Here is a 12,806-nt window from a genome sequence, read left to right as displayed (position 1 = left end):
TAGTTCTCCCAGATATACCAGAGGATGGCTGGGGGTCCACCTGACTCTCAAAGGCCCAACTCCCAGAATAAATGGATGACTCAACCGATGGCAAGTTAGAAATGCAGTTTATTGCAAAACCAACAGGGAGCATGCAAGACAATTAGGTTTCTCCAGTACTTCTCACTTCTCCATGGTGTGTGCTCCATTTTCGTACAAGTATTGCTTCACCACCTGGGCCCTTCCCCGAAAAACCTATCATCACAGAGGATTGGGTTTCGAGAGTGGTATTACCTATGGAGGTACTCTATAGAGGTTATTTTACTGGTCCTTGCATGTCAGGTGGCTGGCTTGTCCTGTCCCCAAGAAACTATTACATTTTTTCAGAGTAGTGGGCTCACCATTGGTTCTTGTCCCCAGCCATCCACCCCTGAGTTTTTATGCTGTGATTGGTTAGAGCTGATCTCCCCAGGCTTGGGACTCAATTGGGTTCTCATCTCTGTGCACCTCTTCAAGGTGATGTGTATGATTATGTGTCTGTATTGTAACTGTCAGTAGACCACCTTTGCCTATGAGAATGTGCTCCGACATTGCAACACTTGTTGGTTCTTTCATCTGGCTTTGCTGAGATCGGCTATGCTTTTCAACCATGGGATGAATGACCATTGTTTCATTCGGTTGCATCACGTGCTTAGGGACCACAAAATCAAGCTCTTGAGCATGCATTTATGAGGATTTATTCAGTTTCTCTGCAGTTGGTCTCCTTGTCGTCTGAAGATTGCAATTTGTCCGTTTATCTCTGAACTTGGCTGTGAGCCTGCTTCGTGCTCTATGCAGCTTGAATCAGCTCTCCTTGTCTCAGGATCTGTGGCTCTGATGCATTCTGTAATTTTCCTTATACTTCATTATATGATTCCTACATACTCTTGTTATACTAGGTACCCTTTAAATTAGTCTCACATGGACCTATCAGGCACCATATATACTCCTGTGGTTCTGTAGGATTATTTCACATAAGCATCTGCAAACTTGCTCAGGATCTCTTGTTTGCCTTGCATTTCTGTGTTACTGCATTTGGCTAATGAAAAAATAACAGACACATTGACAGTATATATATATGTATCCATCCTCCTGCTATGGAACTGTGTTAGCATGTTCTTCGTGTATGCGAGTGTGTGTCTGTGCAATGCGGTGCAGGACTGCGAGTGTGCTTCATGACTAACGCTGCTATGTCGTGGTGTCACTAGTGATTTTAGCATTTAGACTTCTTGGTGCTTTAATCGAAACTGTCCATCCAGGAGTTTCCATCCATGATCTCTGTTTCTTCCCCTATACCTGTGAAGACATGCACTGGATTCAGTCTGCATGGCTGGCTGTGAGGATACCTTTCAGTGTATTTGTCAATCATTGGTGCACTCGGATTTGTCGAAAAATAGGATGGGTGGCTGCAAACATTTCTGGCTCTTCGTTTTGTCATGAATCTAGGGGTGTGGAGGGGCATTCTTGGGACCCTCGCTTCCATCTGCCTCTGGTCAACTTGTCAACCAAATCCTCATATTTCACCGGTCAGTCTTGGTTACCAATATTTTGTTATCCCTCCAAGGTGTCCATAATAATTTACATGATCGTCAAAGGTACAGTACATATAACTGCAAACTCCTTCTAGGTTGCACCATACCCAGTTTCCTTCATAGATCTTACTGTGAAATGGATTATCCAGCTTCATTGCCTCAAGTGGGAACAGTGGAAGTTCTGCTATTCAATTTCTCAGATGATTTCTTTCCTCCACATTTTTGTCCTTTGTTCCTCCTGTGTTCACATCCATCATCACCTTCATTACGTTTCTTTTCTCTGCTGCCTTTCGACACTGGGCAATACATATCTTTGTCACGCATACTGTCACTAGTGCCAACATTAGTGCCCCCAGTATCACTTTCAGTCCATCTGCCAGACATGGGACTCCCAATTTTTTCACAAACTCCTCCTTCCATTGATGTTAGCAGATCCAAAACATATCTATTCTGGAGTGCCATCAAACTTACTGCTTGGAGCTCTTCTTTTATTGTGTTGAATCCATTCACTGTCAGTTTATTGTCCTCATAAGCTCCCAACTGATCATTTGTAACCATTTCACGTTTGTATATGTCTGTAAAGCTGGAACAATTGATGTGAAAAACATTTGTGTTCTGCTTAATAATCTGTTATGTTGGCACATCATCTAGAGTTGTTACTGTCGCCTCTGAAAAATAGTTGCTTCTTTTCACTCTACTCACACCCTCTAGCCTTTTCTCGTTTTCCTTTTCTTCTGCTTTCACAGATCTTTTCTTTCATGAGTGGGTGTCTACTTTTGGGAAGTCATCAAACTTTATGTCTTTGTGGGGCACTACCATTTATGGCATATTGAGGTTCACAAACAAGCAAACTCCTCCCCAGTTGGGTGGCAGTTTCTTGTATGCCTTAGACCCACACACTCAGTAGTGATCCATCAGTACTGAGGTGCCTACCTTCATTGCACTGTGCTTTTCCGTGTATCTGCATTCTGTGTTCTCTCCAACCTTCACTTCTCCTTCATTCTTGTAGCACAAAGCTGGTTTCTTCAGGGGTACTATAGGCATTGGTCCAGCTTCATTGTCTACCCAAGTGATCAGCTTTGCACTTGCACCCCATTCCTTCAGGCAATTGTTTTTTTCTCCTTGTACTGTATTCACTGGTGCTTGTACTAGGGTGTGTGCTCTGCTTCCTACTACCCCATCATTTTATCCTTCTTCTGTGTATACTTGCCATACACAAGCATCTATGGTCTTTCCCAACATCCTGCTTCTCCACCTATCTCCTTCACCCCCCTCTTTGGGTAGAGCTTCTCCTTGAATGTTATTTTTTTCGTGTCACCTTTTTGAGGCCCATCGGTTATGTACTGTGTAGCTTCGTCTAACTGTCATCATGTAACTGTATTAATATGGGAAAGTCGCTTGGAAGATCCATCTCAATGTTGCCATTTTCCCTTGAAATCTTCCTTGAGTTGTTACCGTAGACAGGTAAATCAGGCATAGGGCTCTTGTTGCTGGTATTGCAGTTACTATAAACATTCTGGAGGCACTCATGGTGTAGGGGTTTAATGAGGAGATATAACAGCTCTCCCCAGTGGTTTCCTTACCTACTTTGGTCATGTGCTTGTACCACATCTTATTAGACACTCGAGCAGTGTCAGTGAGATAGAGATCCACCCCCTCATGTCTGTGTCAGCACTGCACTTACCTCTTCTTACCGTGCTTGCAGTGCTCTCCTGTCCATCTGACATGGTCCTTCCACCTGCTGATGTTAGGGTAATGTTAGTAGAGGGTACAGCGGATTCACTGGAAACAAGTGAAATTCTTCAAAATATGAATACAAAAACTCCACTTGTAAATAAGAGACATGACAAAATAAGCACATTGTTTATTATTTCACTTATTTTTACCTGTGCTGCTGGATCCGTGTGCAGCTTGATGATATCAGTTGCCCACCTGAAATGTGCAAAAATGAGCGTTATTGTGTTAGTGTCAAATTATTTTTTAAGCCCCGGGAATCATATAGTTGTTTATGGCTAAGATAAATAACTGCTCCCACAGATCTCTAATTCCAGGGTCCCTCAGTATGGTAAGAACAGAAGAGTTTACCTGCCCAAGTTGTGGGTAGGCTTGGGACAAATATGCTACAAAAGCAAGATAATATACCCTAAGTGAATGTGTTAAAAACCGGCTGGGTCTTCTAACATTATCAACAAATTTACTTGAAAAAGTATCAGGGTGAAAGTCAATGGGTAACAAACAGCCATCATATATCACAATCAGCTTTCATGAAGAATGTGTGTAGAGAATAAAATAACAAACAGACAGTGTGTCCTCACTCTAGATGCTCAGGAAGTCCTTGCCCTAATTCTGCTGCCCTTGAGTGAGTAATCATTGGCTTTCCTCCACTCAGCAGTGTAAGTTCAGAATTATTGTTTTGCTCCTCTTGCTGCTGATCGTTGGCCCTGTCAATTTCGCTGCCAGGCGAGGCCACAGCTTTGTAGGGTTTAATGTCTGTGATATGATTTCAAACCGTCTTTCCTTCTAACCTCACTGCCCTGTCGGCCACCGCCTCATAAATGTATGGTCCAGTGAATCGGGGTGTGTCCAACCTCCTAATGAAATTCCTCAACAGTACAGTGTCACCAACACTAACAAGTCTTTCTTTCACAGAGTCATTTAGTCTGTTGTCACTGTTGCTTTCTCCACTGTCATCTGGGCCTCCCTGGTGTCGTTGTACCAGGCAACAGATAAAAGAGGCACAAGCAATCAAGAAAGTAATGTAACAAAACATTTCCTGTCCAAATACAGTTGCACTACTTTAAGCATCATTTAACACCCTAGTCGGAGGACCCCGGGGAAGTTGCATCCTTCGTCCTTTCACCACCTTGTGTGGGGTTAAATGGTGGTCAGAACCAGGCTTATTGCGCATTGCCAAGAGTGCAAATGGCAAACAATGGAGTCAGTTTTTGTTTGTAAACGTTTTTGTTTTTGCTATGCTCTCCTTCAACAGGCCATTGAGGTGTTCACACGCCCCATTTGCTTGCAGGTGATACGCACAGGAGAATTTATTTTGAATGCCCAGCAATGTTTTAATGTGCTTGAACATCTCATTGGCGAAGTGAGGGCTGTTTTCAGACCGCAGGACCTCACACATGCCCCATCATGGGAATGCTTCCCGGACCAAGAACTTCACGGCCCTGAGGGCATCAGGATGTTAACAGGGGTCTGCCTCAATCCACAGAGAGCATGGGCACACAACCAATAACATGTAGCGGTATCCTTCGCAGACTTGGATCATGTCGACATGGAGATATTGGAATGGACCAGCTGGCCGAGGTATGGCTCCTCTCACAACTCTCAATGTATGTCCTGCAGTGAACTGCTTAGAAGTCAAGCAGTTCCTCACTCATTCAGTCACGTTTTCTGTCAAGTTAGTACAGAACCATGTTTCTCCAATATGGGAGGCAATGACCTCCTTCCCTGTGTGTGTTGGATAGTGTAACTGTATCAGTGCAGTGTGCAATAATGCTAGTGGTATGATCACTTTCCCTGTGTTATTCTTCCGCCATATGGCGTCTGTCGGAGGGACTGTCCATCCCCTCTTAGTCCACAGATCTTTCTCCTCCCTAGGTGCAGCTCCTGCATTTCCATTATCTGTGTTTCTGGTAATATGTTGTACCCTTGCTTTAGTACCATTATCCTTGCATAGTCACAGACATGTGACAGGGCCTCCATTTCTAGGGGCTCTCCAAAATATGTGGCATACTTTGCTTCTGAGTCTGCGGCTTCATTTCCCCTTGAGATAGAATCTTCCCCTTGTGTGTGTGCCTGGCATTTCACTATGGCTATTTGTGGCGGATACTGTATAACTTCAATTAATCTGCCCAATAAAAGTGATACTGCAGTGGTGACCCCGTCTGCCCTCCTGAATCCCCTCATCATCCATCATGACAGTCCTGAGTGTACTGTCGATGTCACTTAAGCGGAGTCGGAGTACACTGTCACCTCCTTTCATCTGTTATGTTCAATTGCTAATATTAAAGCCACTAGTTCTGCTGCTTGTGCTGAATCACTTGTTCCATCTTCTCTCAACCTCACCACTGCAGTTCCTGTATGTCTGGCCCCATCCCTCTGATCAATTGTAGAAGAACCATCAATGTAAAGCATGTTTCCCCCTCAAGTGCATCCTCCTGTACCTTACGGGTGTCACTACATTCCTGTATGTTTTCTGTGCAGGCATGTGAGTAGTCATCTTCCTGTAAAATGTCTGTGAGGAAAATCGCTGGGTTAACAACTCTGCACCTCACCACCTTGAGTAATGGTTTTGATAGTAACACCTCATACCCTGATGCTCTTTGTGTTGTTAGTGTGCACTTGGTTTCTCCAATATCAAGAAGAGTGCATGCTCCACATAGAGAGTGGTGCTGCACCGCATGGTAGTCCCTGCTGATGTGTCCACTGTGGATGAGGCAGCAGCCAAAGCTTCTTCACAAGGATAGTGTCCTTTTATCACTGGGTCAAGCTTCCCACTGTAGTATGCTATTGGCCTGTGCTCTAAGCTTGTCTTCTGTGTCAGTACTGCTTTCACCACCACACCATCAGTGTGTGAGAATAAGAAGAATTCCTTTTTTTTAATCTGGTATCCCTAACACTGGAGCTGTGCATATTGTTTCTTTCAGCTCATTAAATGACTCAGTCATTTCTGCTGTCCGTTTTATTGTCTTGTGTCCCTTTTGTGCTTCCTTCAGAGCACCGAGTAAAGGCCTGGTGTAAGTGCTGTAATCAAGGACCCATGCTATGCCATAATTACACAACCCCAAAAGTTGCTGCATCTCTCTCACTGTCGTGGGTTTTGCTTCGTACATATTGTCTCTGTCCGTTCTGGCATCACTTGTCAGCCATGTGAAATCATCTGTCCAATGTATAGGACTTGCTTCTGACAATACTGTAGTTTTGTTTTGTCCACCTTGTATCCCTTATCAGCTAACACTGTCAGCATGTGCACGGAGTCATTTCTACACTAGTCTTCGATTGTGCTGCAAATCAAAATGCAATCTACATACTGTATGACCATACTCTCCATCTGCACATTACTTAGGTCCTTCTGGAGGACTCTATTGAATATTGAGGGTAACTCACAGTACCCTTGAAGCAGTCTTGTGTGTTTCCATTTCTGGTTTCTATATATGAAGGAAGTCAAGTCTTGTGAATCTGGTCGTAGTGGTATAGAGAAGAAGGCATTCTTCAAGTCTATGACCGTGAAACAGGCAGCTTTCACCAGAATGCTGCACACTATTGTCGCTGGGTTCGGAACCAGAGGATACTCTGCTTCTACAATGTGATTAAGGTGGAGCAAGTCCTGAACAAAAATCCACAACCCCCTTTTCGCTTTCTTAACTGGGTACAGAGCAGTGTTGCATAGTGATTCTAATGGTATTAGGATGCCTCTCTCCACTAGTGCGGCAATTGTCTCATAAATGCCCTTGTCAGCCTCTTTTGAGAGTGGGTACTGTTTGACCCTGGGTATAATTGCTCCTGGTTTCAGTTTTATCTTCACTGCCCCCACTCCTTTCAGAAGCCCCATGATAGGGACTTGTGGTCCATAGGATGCTGGGCACCTTGGCCAAATCCTCCTCACAGAAGGATGGTGGTGCTTCCAGCGCCATTGCCATCCTCCGCGGTAACTCTCTGTAGTGTATCTTCAACCAATATGTCACACTCATCTCAAACACCATCTTGTGATCTGGCCGTTCATCTCTGAATAATTCTTCATCTGTCAGTGTGGTTAGCCTCTACCCTTCAGCTCCAGCAATCACTGCTCGCCATGGTCATCCTGTGCCATCCATCCAATGTACTGCTATCCACTCATCCCTCACAATCACTGTCTTAATCTCTTTTGGTACTATTGTCCCCTCTGCCTCATCCAATGGAAACTGTGGGCTGAACAAATACTCATTTTGAATATGCCACATCTTCCCTTGAATACCTGCAAGCCATGCAATTGCAATCTCAGTCCCGCACTGGAATAGCTCCTCATCTACTGGTACCCCCCTCTGCATCCTATGTCCACAATAGGCTTGAATTATCTCTCTTATATTAAAAACATGTATCCCTGGTGTAGAGCACACTATCCCCTTGTCTGTGAATGACATTACTTCATGTTTGGTCTGCTCATAATGTCTTGTCTCAGTAAGTTTACAGGTGTCTGTCGAGAGTTAAAAAAGGCAGAGATAAACCGTGTTCTCCTATAGAAATGGAGATATTGTCTGTAAAAGGAACCACTTTCTGAGCCCCAGAGAATCCTTGCCTATTTTTGGCTTTGCCTGCCAACTTAATTGTTCCCTGTCGAATGCAGGACCTAGTCGCCTCTGTGTCTACAAGAAAGGAAAAAGTGTTGTCACCTATCGCTACCAATATGCGAGGTTCCTCCGCAGGGTTGGATGTGATCGACAGTATGGAACACATCAAGTCATTCTGTGGGCTGTCCTATTGAAGGTATAAAGATATCCCATTGCCTGAAAATAGTTTGTTCCCTACTATGGGAACCCCCCACCCAGTTTTCTAATGGGACCATTGCCATGGAGTCCATGTGTGACACTGTGCCGTTGTGTGGCTGCACACTGTTCTGTGTCTGTGGCACCTGCTGTGTGCTGCCTTGAATCTGGGGTGATTGCAAATACTGTGGTATGGGTGCTTACATCAGTGGTATCTTTGTCATGGGCTGGTGTGCCTGCGGATGTGCATTCTGTCTCTGTCCCTGCTGTGGCTGTGGTTGGTCCTGTGTGTGATAGTTGTGCAGGTCCCCTTTATATGTTTGCTGGTACTGTGATACCCAATTCTGCTGCATCCCACTGATTCTGCACACTCTTGAAATGTGCCCCATATGACCATATGACCAGCACTGTGGTGGTCCCCTCCCTTGGAAACACCCTGTATATTCCCCAGGGCCCTGCTGCCCTTGTGGCCCATGTCTTCGAAACCCTCCTGGGAAACCCCCTTGGTTGTGATGGCGCTGTGGCTTATACCGGCGTCCCCTGGGTAGCCCCCCCTATTCCTCGAAACCATTGCTGCACATTCCCCCACCTCATGAACACTCCCCGCAAGCAGTGTATTGCTGCTGTTGTGTCCCCTGTGCACCTGCGATTGTCAGCACAGCCTCTTCCTAAGCATATTTTGATAGATTCTTCTGCACTAATTTTGCTTCCTCTAGCTTTCTTTCCTCAGCTTTCTTCCGAATTTTCTCCTGCAAGAGTCTACATTGATGTAATATCATAAGCTCTATTTCTGGCCAAGGGTTTGCCTTCATGCCTACTAACTTCTTCAGCTGTTACTGAACCGGTTTGGGTAGTCACTGGCATAATATGTTGTAAAATACTGCTACTCTTTTGTCTCACGGTTCTCGCGTTTCAAGGCGCCAAAGCTCTTGGATTGCCTGAATATAGTTTAAAGGGTCTTCGTCTGGCCCCATCTTGCAGGACTTAACTGCACCAATGTCTGGCGTGTCGGGGTATTGCATACTTAAGGCTTGCCATATGGCAGACCTGCAATGTGAAAACGCCGAACCATTGTGCGCCATGTCATTAATAGTCACCGGAGAGAACCCCACCCTTTTCCATACATCATCAGTGGCTTCTCTGAGGATTGCCATTAGTAGCCCTTTTAAATCCCCTATTGCTGGTACTCAATGAAAATACTGCATTTAAATGCCTGCATCCAAAGTCCTGAACTTTGGGACTACGTAAATACAGTATTGCAAAATACTGATGTAAGGCAGCCAGGATTGCGGGGGTGCCCCCGGCTCTGGTAATTCTGTATTTTGGTCTGCGGGGGTCGCTGGGGTGAACCAAAGCTCATATTGCAGCAAAAGATGTCCACAAAGCTCAGTCTCCTAGTATTGGTGTCTACGTTAGGCTACATGCTAAGGTTGATGTCCTGCAAGGAGTGTCTGCTCCCTCCCCCTTAGGACCCTAGGCATTCTCTGTGTGGTACAGTGGTAGTCCTACCCTGTGTGGTCATGCTGTCTGGCTCTGCTCATCCGCCCCTCGTACTCTGTCATTTCCCATGCGCAATGTCCATTGTGTCTTTATGTACCTTATTGCATGCTCCTCTTCCTCTGCCTTGCATGTACACTCTCTTGCTATTCTCTCTATCTGCAACTTTCTTCATTCCCTCTCTATTAACATTAGTTTTTCCTTCTGCTTCCCTCTGTATCTCGATCTCTTCTTGCTCCCTTCTCCTCCTCTCCCACTGCTACTGCTCTTTCTCCTCCTCCGTCTCTAGATTCTCTTCTCTTTTACCCTCTCCTTTCTGTCCGTCTCCTCCATTATCTCCACCCAATCACTTGCTTTGCTACTCTCCTTAAGGCCTTCTATTGCTTTTGTTGCTCCCTCTGTCTCTCCATTTTTTTTCCCTCCAGTTTCAGGAGGATCTGTCCTCCTACCCACTCATTCGTGGCTATACCCCCTAGACCCGCCTTGCCTCCCTTCTGCACCTCACTGCTCACTTCCCTCTCATGGGTTTTCTGCCCTGTACCTTTCTGTCCTTCCTCCTGTGTATATGGTGGTGGTTTATATATCCCCTCTGGTTTGAATACCCCTCTGCTGCCTTTAGTTCCTGTAATGGGTACATCCCCTGCTCATCGTCTGTGTCTTTGGAAACCTTGCTTGCAGGTGCGGGTGTGGGAGTGGAGGATGGGGCTCCAGGCCCCTGCACCTCCTGCTGGCTCAGCATCCACTAATGCCTCTCTGCATCCCCCTCGCCCTCCAGAAACATCCTCCACAATTCAAATATCGCCATGCGGTTTATTAACTTCTTCCCCTTGTAGGTAACTTGTGTGTGTGTCAATAGTGATTGCTGCACATCCGTGGAGAAACTTCTGCATGGTGGCCATGGTTTAGTTAACTTTCCGTCAGTGCTTTTAGTCCATTCTATGCTGTATTTGCAAAGCTTGTCTTTGTAAGGTGGAAGGGTCTTACACAGGTGCTGTAGGGGCATGTCACCCCAGCACTTCCCTTGATACATTGCTTTCACTCTTACTTGACCTCAAATTGAGGGTTTCAATAGTTCCCAGTTGAGGAAGAAATACAGTATAATCACAATGTTTTAATTTACTATGAGCCTCGCTGGTTCCACACCCTGTCATGCGTGCTCCACACACCACCCCTTTCACAATCACAGCCTCTTCAGGCACACCCACAACTCTTGTGCATGCACCTTCCACGCACCACCACTGGTTCACTTCATCTATAATCTCAAGCTTTCCAACGCTAGCTCCTCACCGTTCATGTTTTCCAAGTCCTATGTGAAAACCTATGGGTGCCGTCACCAATTTATTAGACTAGGTATTGATAGAAAATCAAATACAGCGTGCACCATGCTATATCCCCGTTTCCCCAAAAATAGACACCTTCCCAACACAAACCCCACAGCTGACTTCCTGCCTCCTAGCAGAGTATACCACTATTCTTCTGTGTTCGATTTATACCTGATGTGTCGCTTAACAAGCAAAACGTCTCCTTGAGACTTAACCAGTCGAATCACCTTCTGCAATTTGTGTCAGCTGCCTTGCTAAACCTTATGGGGAAACAGTCATCTGGGACCCTGGCTAAAATGCCCAACCCACAGGAAATCCACTATTTACAACTTCTGCCATCCGCGCCCTCGAGTTAATAGTCTAGGTTGTTCAGCAGAACCTTTTACCTCGAAACCGAATGTGCCCTATTCACAAATAGTGGCATCTCCCTGTGCTCCTGTCCCTACTAAACTCAATAGTACTTTACAATACTTGACGATGCTAAACAATACTAAACAATACTCGCTACCCCCCTTCATACCTGAGTTGCCGTGTGGATGGGTCAATACTTACACTCTGTGGTCTTCTGACGTTGCTCAGCTGCTGTGTTCCCCAAAGCTGCCACTTCCTTGTCTGCTGGATGCCACACAGACCTCGGGCAGGATATTTTCCTTGCTGGGTCCTGGTGGCCTGGAACTTGATTAAGTTCTCAGCTTGCTGTGCACCTCTTCAAGGTGATGTGAACGATTATGTGTCTGTTTTGTAACTGTCAGTGCAGAACCTTTTTTCTAAGAGAATGCGCTCCGACATTGCAACAATTGTTGCTCCTTTGGTGTGGCTTCTCTGGGATTGGCTCTGCTTTCCAACCACAGGTGCATGTCTATTGTTTAATTCGGCTGCATCACGTGCTTAGGGACCACAAAATCGAGCTCTTGAGCTTTCATTTATGAGGATTTATTCAGTTTCTCTGCAGCTGGTCCCCTTGTCGTCTGAAGATTGGAATGTGTCTCTGTATCACTAACCTTGGCTGTGAGCCTGCTTCATGCTCTAAGCAGCTTGAATCAGCTGTCCTCGTCTCAGGCTATGTGGCATTGAGGCCTTCTGTAATTTTCCTTATACTTCATTTTATGATTCCATGTTCTTGTTATACTAGTTACCCTATAAGTTAGTCACACATGGTCCTATCAGGCTCCTGCTGTAGTTCTATAGCATTATTTCGCAAAAGCATGTGCAAGCTTGCTCAGGATCTCTTGTTTGCCTTTCTGTTTTACTGCATTTGGCTAATTAAAAAATAACAAATGCATTGACAGTATGTTATAAATATCTGTCCTCTAGCTATAGAACTGTGTACTCACGTTCTTCGTGTATGCGAGTGTTTGTCTGTGTAATGTGATGCAGGACTGCAAGTGTGCTTCATGACTAACACTGCTACGTCATGGTGTCACTAGTGACGTCAGCATTGTGGCTTCTTGGTGCTTTAATTGGGACTGTCAATCAAGGTGTTTCCATCCAGGATCTCTGTTTCCTCCATTAAACTGTGAAGACATGCACTGGATTCGGTCTGTATGGCTGGCTAAGGGGATACCTTTCTGTGTATTGGTCAATCATTGGTTTACTCAGGATTCGTCCGAAATAGGATGGGTGGCTGCAAGCGTTTCTGGCTCTTCCTCTTGTCATGAATCTAGGGGTGAGGAGTGTCACTTCAACACTGGTCTCTTTGATGGTGTCATTATTGCTTCAATTTGCGTAGTTAAGTGTTACCTCTATTTAATCATGTTCGAATGGGTACCTCCAGAGTTTCTGCTGCATGCAATTTAGCACATGTGGGCATATCCTTGGAATGAATGCATCATTAATCAAATGGTTGTTTACCACTCTACCTTCTTCTACAGTGCAGGAAATGGGCCGGAGCAAGACAGACCAGCGCTCCAGCAAAGAATGCTTTGGCCTAGTCCCGCTCTGTCCTGCAGACTCTGGGTGACCCA

Source organism: Ambystoma mexicanum, chromosome 12, assembly GCF_040938575.1.
Source record: "Ambystoma mexicanum isolate Mex_15411 chromosome 12, UKY_AmexF1_1, whole genome shotgun sequence".
NCBI lineage: Eukaryota > Metazoa > Chordata > Amphibia > Caudata > Ambystomatidae > Ambystoma > Ambystoma mexicanum.
This window is presented reverse-complemented; position numbering follows the sequence as displayed.